This window comes from Panthera tigris, chromosome D2, assembly GCF_018350195.1.
Source record: "Panthera tigris isolate Pti1 chromosome D2, P.tigris_Pti1_mat1.1, whole genome shotgun sequence".
Classification (NCBI taxonomy): domain Eukaryota; kingdom Metazoa; phylum Chordata; class Mammalia; order Carnivora; family Felidae; genus Panthera; species Panthera tigris.
Genome location: NC_056670.1, coordinates 55,345,605 through 55,358,403, shown reverse-complemented (window position 1 = coordinate 55,358,403; position 12,799 = coordinate 55,345,605). Strand labels below are relative to the sequence as shown.

Genomic DNA, 12,799 nt, shown 5'->3' with positions numbered 1-12,799 from the left:
ATAAAGTCATTATAAAAAACATTTTCATTCATTCATTCATTCATTCGGCTTCCCCAGCCCAGCATGGAGCCCAACCAACACGAGGCTTTAACTCACGACCCTGAGATCAAGACGTGAGCTGAGATCAAGAGTTGGACACTTAACCAACTAAGTTTATTATAGTTGTACTTGCCAACTTTATTATAGTTGTATTTGCCAACATTCTCTTTCGTGGCCTAAAGAAACTAATTTTTAAAAATGAATCACAAAATAATGTAATTCTGATACAGATTTAACATCTGAAAGGATCAGGAATGGGTACTAATTAGAGACCAATAAAATCCTCAACTGTATTATATTTTAATGGCATTTCATTGTTTAGTGATTTTTAAATTCAGATATTATATGGTATAAACTGTATTTAACCCCTCAGTCCTACATTAAGTTTAGTCAGACTTTCAGCAGGATATCTTTATTTTTCGTGTTTAAAAATGTGTATCTCAATGAGAGATGTTAGTTGAAGGACGCATTGTACACAGTGTAGTTTCAATGTGTTAAGCATACAGCTATCCCCATTGATTCTACACATACATTTACAAATACGTGTATCCTTTCCACGTCTTTCCAAGTTTTTATTTAAATTCCTGCTAGTTAACATACAGTGTAATATTAATTTCAGGTGTAAAATTTAGTGATTCAACACTTACATACAACACTTGGAGCTCACCACAAAAATAAGGAACACTTCACGAATCTGTGAATCTGTATCATCCTTGCGTGGGGGCCATGCTAATTTTTTCTGTATGGTTACAATTTTAGCATATGTGCTGCCAAAGCAAGCACAGAATATCTATACTTAAACCATGCTCAAATGTTGCATTCAGGCTACTTTCTAATCTAAATCAACTCATAGCAACTAACAGCACTCAGTAAGGAAGGTGTTACATGTTTTTTTCTTGAATTAAACAATTAATTACCAATTTTTATCAACCTGGACGCTGAGACCTTCAGATAACTTTTAGTTGGTTCATCTAAATTATAGTCACACCAATTTGTTTTGTTTCCAAACAGTTTTACTGAGATATAATACACGTATCATAGAATTCACCTATTTAAAGTATAAATTCAATGTTTTTCATGTAGCTTCACAGAGGTGTGGGACCATCACCATGATAAAACTTCAGAATATTTTTGTACCCCAAGACATTAACAGTCACTCACTTCCCATTCTCCCACTTGCCCCAACATTAGGCAACCACTGTAGTATTTTCTGCCTCTCTCTACAGACTTGCTTATTCTGGATATTTCACATAAATGGAATCGTGCAATATTCATGGTGTGTGTGTGTGTGTGTGTGTGTGTGTGTGTGTGTGTGTGTGTGTTTTCTTCCTCCTAGAATAATGTTTTCAAGGTTCACCCCATCGTAGCAGATACCGGTACTTCGTTCCTTTTTATTGCCAAATAACATTCCATTGTACTGATGTAGCACATTTTATCCATTCATCAGTTGATAATGACCATTATTTCTTTTTGGCTGCTATGATACAAATAATGCAGTCTTTAGTGTTTGTGTACAAGTTTTTGTGTATTTTCATTTTTCTTGGATATGTATTTAGGAGTGGAATTTGTAGATCATATGCTAATTATATTTACCATTCTGAAAAAGTACACTAAACCATCTTCCAAAGCCAGTGTACCATTTAATATTCCCAACAGCAGTGAGGGTTCTGACTTCTCCACATTCTCATGAACACTTGCTATCATTTTTATTACATCCATTCCAGTACACAAGAAATGGTGCCTAATGGTTCTGATTAGATTTCCCTAATGATTAATAATGTTGAACATCTAACTGGCCATTTAAATACCTTCTTTGGAGAAATGTACATTCTTATGCTTTGCCCAGTTTTTAATTGGGCTCACCTTTTTTTAATGTTTGAGTTGTAAGAATTCCTGATATATTCTGGATACAATTCCATTATCAGATTTAAGATTTGCAAATATTTTCTCCCATCAATGAGCTTTATTATCACTTCACTGATGCTACCTACTACTGTTAACAGTACAAAGTTCTTAATTTTAATGAATCCCAATTTGTTTTTTGACATTTGTGCTTTGGTATTATATCTAAAAAACTAGTGGCTAGCCCAAGATCATTAAGATTTACTCTTATGTTTTCTTCTAAATGTTTTATAGTTTTAGAACTTACTTTTAGGTATATGACCCGTTTCAAATAAACTTTTGTGTATGGTAAAAGGAAGGGGTCCAACTTCCTTTGTCAAAAATCACTGGCTATAAATTTTACTTCTGGATGCTCAACTCTGTTCCGCTGATCTACATATCAATCTGTAGGCCAGAAACACACTATGTTGATCACGGTAGTTTTGTAGCAAGTTCTGCTATTAGGAAGTGTAAATCCTCTCTTCTAAGATTGTTTTGGCTACTCAGGCATCCTGTAAATTTTTACATGAATTTTAAGATCAGTTTGCCAATCTCTGCAAAGAAGTCACCAGAAATCTTGGTAGGTTACACAGTGAATCTGCAGGGTATTTGGGGGAGTAATGCCATCTTCATAATATTAAGTGTTCCAATCCACGAACATGAGATCATACCTTTCTATTTATTTCGATCTTCTTTAATTTATTTCAACAATTTTAATTTAGTGTACAAGTCTTAAACTTGTGTTAACTTTATTCCTAAGTATTCTATTCCTTTTGATGCTATAGTACATGGAACTGTTTTCTTAATTTTCATGTTCAGACTATTCATTGCTATTGTATAGAAATACAATCAATTTTTTTAAAAATGTTGTATTCTACAACCTTGTTGAACTTATTAACTCTAATATATTGTGATTCCTTAAAATTTTCCATATACAACATCATGTCATCTACAAATACTTTTACTACTTCTTTTGCAATCTGGGTAACTCTGATTTCTTTTTTTAGAGAGAGAGAGAGAGAGAGAGAGAGCGAGCAAGCGAGCATACAAGCAGGGGAGAGGGACAGAGGGAGGGAGAGAGGGAGAGAGGGAGAGTGGGGGATGGAGAGGAAGAGAGAGAGAGACAGAAAAAGAGAGAGAGAAAGAGAATATCTTAAGCAGGCTCCATGCTCAGGGCAGAGGCCAACACAAAGTTCAATCCCATGACCCTGGGATCATGACCTGAGGTGACACTAAGAGTTGGATGCTTAACCAACTGGGCCAGCCAGGCACCCCTGCTTTTATTGCCTAATTGCCAAGGCTAGGGCTTCTGGTAGAACAGTGCATAGAAGTATTGAGAGTGGACAACTCTGTCTTGTTCCTAATTTTAGGGGGGAAATGTCCAGTTTTTACCACAGCTGTGTATTTTTGTAGATCAGGCTGAGGAATTTCTCTTCTAGTCCTAGTTTCTTGGGTGTTTTTATCACAAAAAGGTGTTGGATTTGGTCACTTTTTGCAGGGACATCCATTGTGATGATCACGTGGTTTTTATCACTGATTCCCATTAATGCATTATATTACATTAATTGATTTTGTGGTGTAAACCAACCTTGCATTCCTGAGAAAAATCTCACCTGGTAAGAGAGTGTAACAGTTTTCATATGTTCCTTGATTTGGTTTGCTAATATTTCGTGGAGAATTTTATTGTTGTTATTGGTATTCCTAAGTGATTCTGCTCTGCAGTTTTCTTGTGATCTGTGATTTGTGTATGGTATTGGTATTGGTTTTGGTCTGGTTTTGGTATTCAAATAATACTAGTCTCACAAAGCGAGGAAGTCGTCTTCTATATTTTAGATAAATTTGTGTAGAATTGGTATTAGTTCTTTTAAAAATATCTGGCAGAAGGGGCGCCTGGGTGGCTCAGTTGGTTGGGCGGCCGACTTCGGCTCAGGTCATGATCTCGCGGTCCGTGAGTTCGAGCCCCGCGTCGGGCTCTGTGCTGACAGCTCGGAGCCTGGAGCCTGTTTCAGATTCTGTGTCTCCCTCTCTCTGCCCCTCCCCCGTTCATGCTCTGTCTCTCCCTGTCTCAAAAAAAAAAAAAAAAAAAAAAAAAAACAACGTTAAAAAAAAATCTGGCAGAAATCACCAATGAAGGTGTCTGGCCACAGGCTTTTCTTTGATGGAAATTTTAAAATTACCAATTCAATCTCTTCACTTGTTCTAGGTTGCATTAGTTTCCCAGGGCTATTGTAACATATTACCACAAACTGAGTGGCTTAAAACAGCAGAAGTTTACTCTCTCACAACTCTGGAATCTAGAAATCTGCAATCAAGGTGTCAACAAAGCCATGCTCCTTCTGAAGGCCTCTATGAGAGAATCCTTCCCTGCTTTTTCCTAGCTTCTGGTGATTTCCAGCAATCCAACATTTCTTGACTTGTGACAGCATTAACTCCAATTCTTCTTCTAACTTTACATGGCCTTCCGTGTGCGTGTCTTGGTCTCCAAATCTCCCTTATAAAGACACCAGGTGCTGGATTGAGGACCCACTCTAATCCAGTATAACCTCATCTTAACTTATTAATCTGCAAAGACCATATTTCCCAAATAATGTCACATTTATAAGTACCAGGGATTAGAACTTCATCTTTTTTTTTTTTTTGAGTGGGGGCACATAATTCAACCTGCTACACAGGTCTGTTCAGATTTTCTATTTCTCCTTATGTCAGTTTCAGTAGTTTGTGTCTTATTCTAGGCATTTGCTTGTTTCATTTAAACTATCTAGTCTGCTGATTTATATATGATTCACAGTAGTATTTCCCTTAAATCCTTTTTATCTCCATAAGGTCACTAGTAATTTCCCCTATCTGATTTGTGATTTAGTAATTTGAGTCTTTTTCTCTTGAGCAGTCCTAGATAAAACATTTACCAATTTTGTTGTATCTTTTCAAAGAACGAACCTTTGATTTTGTTAATTTCTCTATTTTTCTATACTATTTCATTTATTTCTGCTCTAATCATTATTATTTCCTTCTGCCTGCTTTAGGTTTAGTATGCTCTTCTTCTCCTGGTCTTTTAAGGAAGACAGGGCACTGAACTAAGATCTTTTAAAATATAGGCAGCTGCAGCTTTAAATTGCCATCTAAGTGCTGTTGGCTATGTCTCATAAGTTTTGGTATGTTTTGGCTTTCATTCATCTCAAACTATTTGCTAATTTCCCTTGTGATTCCTTCTTCTGATTATTTAGAAATGCATTATTTAATTTCCACATATGTGTGAATTCCTCATATATCCTCTGTAAATAATTTCTACCAATATCATTCCTTTGTAGTGGGAAAACATATTGTGTACGATTGGAATCCTTTGATTTTTTTATGGCCTAGCAGGAAGTCTTTCCTGGAAAATGTTCCACGTATACTTGGAAAGAATCACTATTTTGTTTTTTGGGTGGAGTGTTCCTTATACACATCTGTTAGGTCTAGTTGCTTCCGAGTGTTGTTCAAATCTCTCCTCTCTGTTGATCTTCTGTCTAGATGTTCTATCCATTATTGAAAGTGGAGTATTAATGTAGTCAACTCTTGTTTTTGAACTATTTCTCCCTTCACTTCTGTCACATTTTGCTTCATGTGTTTTGGAGTTCTGTTGTTACATATGTAACAACATATGTTGTTATATGTCTTCCTAATACGTTGACCCTTTTATCATAAAAAATGTCCCTCTTGATCTCTAGGTTCATTGAAGTCTATTTCCCCCCAATGTGCAGCCTCTGTTATCACTTTTCTCAGGGGATGTGGTCTTGAGCATGCAGTCTCCCTGTCTACTGGGAATGACTGTGGGTTTAGTCAGACTCTCTGGCAGTTTCTTTCTCAGGTCTTCCCTTTACACAGTGCTCGCTGATCAGCCTGTAGCAGTATCACACACCCAGGCGTTAGCCTCTACTAGTTTGTTTCATTGGTGTGTTGTTGCCACATCCTGGGGCATAAATTGCACCAGTGTCTGATCCAATGAAAGTGGGGCCTCTTTGTAAGGGCAGGGTGTTGCCTTGCCAGTCTTTGAGGCTAACTCGAACCCCAGGAGGGCTCTTCTTTTTATCTGGTTCTCTCCGTAAAGCTTCTGACTGGTCTGCCATTTCACTTGTTGCTACTAGTATCATGGAGCTACCAGCCTCCTCTTAACTGTTCACCACAAAGATCTCCATCATTTTCAACAACTTTTTGTAAGCTCTGTTCCAAATAAAGTCAGTCCCCCTGAGAGAGCTACAGAATTCTCCGTTCTCAAGGCCTGCCTTTCCCTTTGCAAGAACCACTGTGCCGCTGCACAGAAACTGGAGGTTAGGACAATAACCCACTTCTCTCAGAGTGACATCTGTGCTTTATGACAGGGGGTGGTGGATCACTTGCCTCTCCTGGCACCGAACTTCTGCCTTATGAATGAGGCCTGACCTAAACCTCAGTATGCTCAATCTGCTGAGACTGGAGCACATTTCCACTCTGAGAAAAGGCTGAGAGAAGGAAGGCTTTTTGACCTCAGCTGCCTGGAAGACAGCATCCGCCACGAGAAGCTAGAAGGTATGACTGATGCCCACAGTCTGTTTCCCCTGCTCAGACAAGAGTTAGAGCTTCCTTCAAGCTGAGCGCAGGGAGAGGGTGGGAGTGGGTCATGGGTCAAATGCCAGAGTCCTGTTCTGACTGAGATTTAGTACGTTTGTTTGAACAAATCATTCTCCATTTGCTATATGCCCTTAAGATAATTATTTCCAGCTTAAATGATTGCTTTAAAATAATTTCACCAGTTAAATGGTTATTTTGCTTGTTTTTATCCAGAATAATAAACAGAGATGAAAAATATAATACCAAATCATATGCTTTTATCAAGTGCATCTGGTCACCAAGTTAAAAATTTACAGCAATGATGTATAAACAAAATACAGGCCATCCTCCCTTACTGTACATACTATATGCCAAAACTAAATGAACCAACAAGAACAAAAACATTCAAATGGTACAGAGCTAATAAAGTTAACATAACAGATAGGAGATCCAGAAACAACAAATTCATATCACCCTACCCCCAACCCCCTCCCCCACATCTGAAATTTAAAAGAAGTCATTATGTATTGTATGCCCCCCCCAAAAAAATGATATGACATACTCTTCTGTAAATAAAAAGCCACTGTTCTTCCTTACAGTTATTATCCCTATTCATTAAAGAACAAGTTGTTGGCCCAAAACAGAAGAGGAATAAAGTTGGAGATACGCACTGGAATCTGCATCTCCTCGGAATTTGCTTCCTTCAGAATTCAAGAATTGGTCCTCCTACATGGGTTTGTTCATAGCCACAGGTGATTCTGTCATATCAAATCTACTGTGAGTTTCTTCTTCTTTTTTATTTTTTCTACTGTAAGCTTCTTAAAAGCATATATATCTAGAACATACTGCCAAAGCTTTTGATTCTGTAGCTCTCAGATAGGAAGCAGTCATGTTTTTTAAAAGTTCTCTTCAAGGGGCGCCTGGGTGGCTCAGTCTGTTAAGTGATCGACTCTTGATTTCTGTTCAGGTCATGATCTTACAATTCGTGAGACTGAGCCCCACTGTGGAGCCAGGTTGAAATATTCTCTCTCTCAAAAATAAACATTTTTTAAAAAGCTCTCTTCTTGGGGCGCCTGGGTGGCTCAGTCAGTTGAGCATCTGACTCTTGATCTCAGCTCAGGTCACGACTCCTGGGTCATGGGATCAAGCCCCATGTGGGGCTCTATGCTGAGCATGGAGCCTTCTTGAGATTCTCTCTTTCCCTCTGCTCCCCCCACTCTCAAAATAAATGAACATTAAAAAAAAAGTTCTCTTCTTAAAAACTGAAAAGATCAGTATCATACTTTAAAATTTATTATGTATTTATAATAAATCTTAGTATTTGGGAAGGCAAATCCCTACCTGTTATGTTTTCTAAAATGTCCTGGCCATTTTAACTTTATTTTTTCAGATTATATTTAAAATAGCTTAGTCAATTCTTCTCACCACCAACACCAGCTCCCCAAAGAAGACAAGGTGGTTTTTGTTTTGTTTTGACAAGGTGGTTTAGATCTGAATAGCAATATACTTAGAAAGTATTTCAGGAAGTAGTAACACCCTTAAAAATATTCAGTCTTTTCTTTTAGGAGCTGCTTTACATTTACCCAAGTGAGCTATAAAGGAGCTCAATTAAAATTCTGTTGTTTATTCATGTAGTTCCCACATATTTATTATTTTACATTTTTACTGTCCATATGAGAAGGAGGTTTCCTTAATTTTCTAACTGCTAGTGCTGGCATAAAAGCAGAAAAGTGTGTGTGTGTGTAAAAATTAATTCTGTACACAGTTTTTGGGGAAAGCGTAGGTTGTGTATCTTCAATTGCTAGGTTCTCTGGCAGCTTCACAACTTTGTGTCAATTTCCCAATATCCTTTTAAGGTAATTTCTTTTAAGGGGACTGTGAAGGTGATAAGGAGAGGTAAAGGAAAACAAAGCTGCAGAAGCCACCAACACTGTGTGGTCTGATGATCCATCACCCAAAGCAGGAAAGGAGACTTAATACTGAATATGTTGGGATCTTCAATAGAAAAAGACCTCAAGTTCTTTATTAAGTTTGGTTACCTCTACCTTCATAATCCATACAATACACTCATTTTATCATCCTTTGCTACCTTTTTGGGAATGGCAATAAAACATCCAAGAGACGTTTTCAAATAAGAAGTTCATACTTTTTCCTACAACTTAAGGGTTGCTATTTCTCTGTACTACTAGAAATGTTTAAGGAAATTCCATAGACTTAAGAGAAATGATACTACAAAACATTTCTGAGGGAAATTTAAGATGTAAAGAGGATATAAACCATGATCATAAACTGAAAGACTCAGTGTTGCTAATATGTAGCTAATATGCTAACTGATCTACAGATTCAGTGCAATCCTAATCAAAATGCCTAAAGGCTTTTTGAAAAATCAATGCATTGCTTTTAAAATTTATACAGAAAGGCCAAGGACCAGGTTTAGCAGAACAAGTTTGAAAAAGAAAAACCAAGTTGGAGAACTAGTACTACTTGATTTTCAGATATAAAGATACACTGATCAAGACACTGTGGCATGGGTGTAAAGACAGACATATAGTTCAATGGCAAATAAGAGTCCAGAAACATACCCACAGGCATACTGTCAACTGATGCAACAAAGATGCCTAAGAATTCAATAGGGGTTAAGAAGGTCTTCTCAACAAATGGTGTTAGAACAACTGGATTACCTTATGCAATATAGTAAACCTCAACACTTCAATAACACCATGTAGAAAAATTAACTAGGAACAGATCAGGTACCAAAACACAAGAGTCAACACTAGCAAGCTTCTAAAAGAAAACATGAGAGTTTTGTGTGTGTCTGACACTGGATTGAGCAAGGATTTCTTGAACAGAACATAAAATACATGAATTTTAAAAGAAAAAATTGGCAAAAGGTTTTATACAGAATGTATAAAGAACTATTACCACTTAGTAAGTTTTAAAAATGGACAAAAGATTCAAACAATTATTTCACATAAGAGGTATAAAGATGTTCAACATCACCAATCAACAAGGAAATGAACAATAAAATCACAGTGAGATACCACTATAGACCCACCAGAATGTTTAAAGTTAAAAAAGACTGACAATATCAAATGTTGGCAAAATGGGAAACACTGGAATTCCTATACGTTGCTGATGGAAGCAGAAAATGGTTAAGTCAATTTGGTGAACCATATAATAGTATAAGGTTAAATATACAATGATACTACCACCCAGTAATTTCAATTCTAGGTATTTATTCCAGAGAGATGAAAATATATGCCCAATGGGGCAACTGGGTGGCTCAGTAGGTTAAGAGTCCGACTTCGGCTCAGGTCATTGATCTTGCAGTTCATGAGTTCAAGCCCTGTGTCAGGCTCTGTGTTGACCTGACATCTCAGAGCCTGGAGACTGCTTTGGAATCTGTGGTTCCTTCCCCCCGCTCATGCTCTGACTCTCTCTGTCTCTCAAAAAATAAACATTTAAAAAAATAAACTAATCTTTAAAAAAAGAAAATATATGCCCAAAGACTTATATGTAACTCTAATATATTAGCCAACATCTGGAAACAATTTAAAAGTCCAAAAGAAAGTGAACTGATATGGGGACCTACTCAGCAATAAAAAGGACCAAGAGTATATACAAAAATAAGAATACCAAAAAATTATGTTAAATGGAAGAAGTCAAATATGAAAGACTACACAGTATTTCACTCCTATTATATAAAACTCTAGAAAAGGTAAAACTAATAGTGATTGCCTTAATTGGGTGTCCAAGAAATGGACTGACTACAAAGGGACATGAGAAAGCAATTTAGGGTGAGAACTGTCCTGAACCTTGACTGTGCTGGTAGTTACACAACTGTATACATTTACCAAAATCTATTAATCTGAACTCTTAAATGGTAAATTTTATTATATACAAATATTGCCTCATTAAAAAATCATTAAAACATAGGTTCAGGGTATTTAAGATACTAGATACTGAACGGATCACTGAATTTTGGCTCTTGTTGAACTAACCATTTGGAAATCAAACAAATGATTCTTACTTACATTTTCAGAGTCACAAAGAAATGTGACACTTATTTTCAAAACCTCATATGAATGTTCTTCTCTCAAGCAAGCATACTTTTAGTATCTTTCACTTGCTCTCTACGTTTTGCATTGTATTTTGAATAGATACAACTAAATAGTCACCATGAATTGTTGGCATTTCACTATTTTTGTTCTATCTTTAGATCCAAATCAAGATAAGGAGGTTGATCATTGTGCAAAAGCTGGTCTTTGTTAATCAAGTTGTATGCAGACTGGCCAAAAAGGGGGATACGCGTATCATCCAAGGAATCAGATCCCCTTAGAAAAATGGAATTCAGTATTGCAGCAGGGAAAAGACATGATGAACCCAGAATATCTTGTTGTATCAGAAAGTATTAAAGTGCTCAAAAAATGATGGGGACATGTCAAAAGGATATACTAGGTGGTTTGAAACGGCTCCCATTAACCGAATCTGGGATACTGGATAACATATTTGAACAGAGTAAGAATCTTGACTTCAAAATGACAGAGGGAATAGGAAAACTCTTCTTCACAGTATAAAGCCAAATGAAAAAATACAGAAGAATAATAATTAGAAAAATCACCATTTCAAGCCATCAGAAAAACGATTCCAGCAAGAAATTACCATCAACACCAAAATTAAAGTGGATGAAGGGTTAGTAAAAAAGAGATATCTATGTACTCTCAAAAGTATCTCTTCAAAAATTATTAATTACAAGAGGGAAAGAAGTACATACCATTTCAGTGGAAAAACCTAGTGAACATCAACCTTGTCAAGGGATCAAAATAAAAACCACCACTAAACTAACATCGTGTGCTTCACAATGTGATCATTCTACTGTAAGGATAGAACACGACTTATTTAATATTCCTGCTAAAAGATCACGGCCTGAATTTAATCATGAAGAAACATTAGAAAACCTAAATTGAAAAACATTCTACTAAACAAATGACCTGTACTCTTCCAAAATGTCAGTGTCATTAAAAATAAATAAAAGTTTGAGGAACCATTCAAGATTAAAGGAGACTAAAGAGTAGAAAATAAAATTTGATGAGTGATCCTAAATTTTGAACTAAAGGAGGGGGTTGGGGGGGGGGTGTCACTGGGACAACTGGTAAAATCTGAATGAGATTCACAGGTTAAATATTCCATTGAAGTTAACTTTCCTGATTTTTGGTAACTGTACTGTGTAGTTTAGTAACTGAACACCCTAATTCTTAGGAAATAGGGAAATACACAAGGAAATATTTAGGAATAGAGATATATGAGGGGTATGACGTCTATAACTCATTCTGATATGGTTCAGGAAAATCTGTGTATGTTATATGTGTAATATCTCTGAGACAGAATGAATGAGAATAGTAAGGCAAATGTGGCAAAATGTTAACAACATTTTGGTGTTGTTTTAGGTGAAGGGTATTTTTATGTTTTAGGTGTTTTAGGTGAAGGGTATATAAAAGTTTTTATACCACTTACAACCTTTCTATAAATGTGAAACTATTTCAAAGTAAAAAGGCAGGGTGGACAAATGTTAAGCCATACTTTTCTCCCACAAATATGCCAGATCTCCCTTGTCTCTCTCTCTCAACCTCTCCTTCACAACCCCACCTGTCTTGCCATTAAGCTGTATGTGCTTGTGTTATGAGTTGTTCTGATACACAGAAGAAAAGCAAACAGAATAACAAGATAGGGCAATTAACAAGTTTCAGGCTTCTCTTAGTAACTCAACAAACTGAAGATACTCAAAAGAGAGTAAGACATTTTCTACCAAGGGCCAGAGAGTAAATACTTTTGGCTCTAAAGGATATATATAGTCTTTGCTGCATCTCCCCCTCTCCCCCTTTCACTGTTCCCACCCCCACCCCCCCACCCCCCCCCCGCCAAAACCAACTCTTCAGCCTGTAGGCATTACAGAAACAGGCTGTGGGTAGATTTGGAGATAGGGCATAGTTTGCTGACCCCTGATAGAATTATTAAATTTCTCCAAGAACTGTAACAAAAGTAGTTCCACTGGTCCCTGAAATAGCAAGGATGTTATTGAATAAATAAAGCAACAAAAGCATGTCAGCTTGGAAGTTCGTTCTTAGGGCAATAGTTAATAAAATTAAACTTTAAACAAAACACAAAGATTAAGATTCCTTAAAGTTTCTTTTGTAACTCTACTATTTGTCACCTTACGAGTTTTGGTGTTTTGGAGGGTAAGAATGGGGAAGGACACTTATATAAGTTGCTGATTTTATGAGAGAGAACACTTCAGGAAAGGAAATGGAAGAAA

The 12,799-nt window shown here is 36.6% G+C and overlaps 1 protein-coding gene and 1 pseudogene across 3 annotated transcripts in view; both read right to left on the bottom strand.

The window, feature by feature from the left end:
- The window catches only part of LCOR (ligand dependent nuclear receptor corepressor), a 142,388-nt gene that overhangs the window by 49,829 nt on the left and 79,760 nt on the right, over positions 1 to 12,799 (bottom strand). The window lies entirely within an intron of this gene.
- Positions 710 to 822, bottom strand: LOC122232208 (annotated as a pseudogene).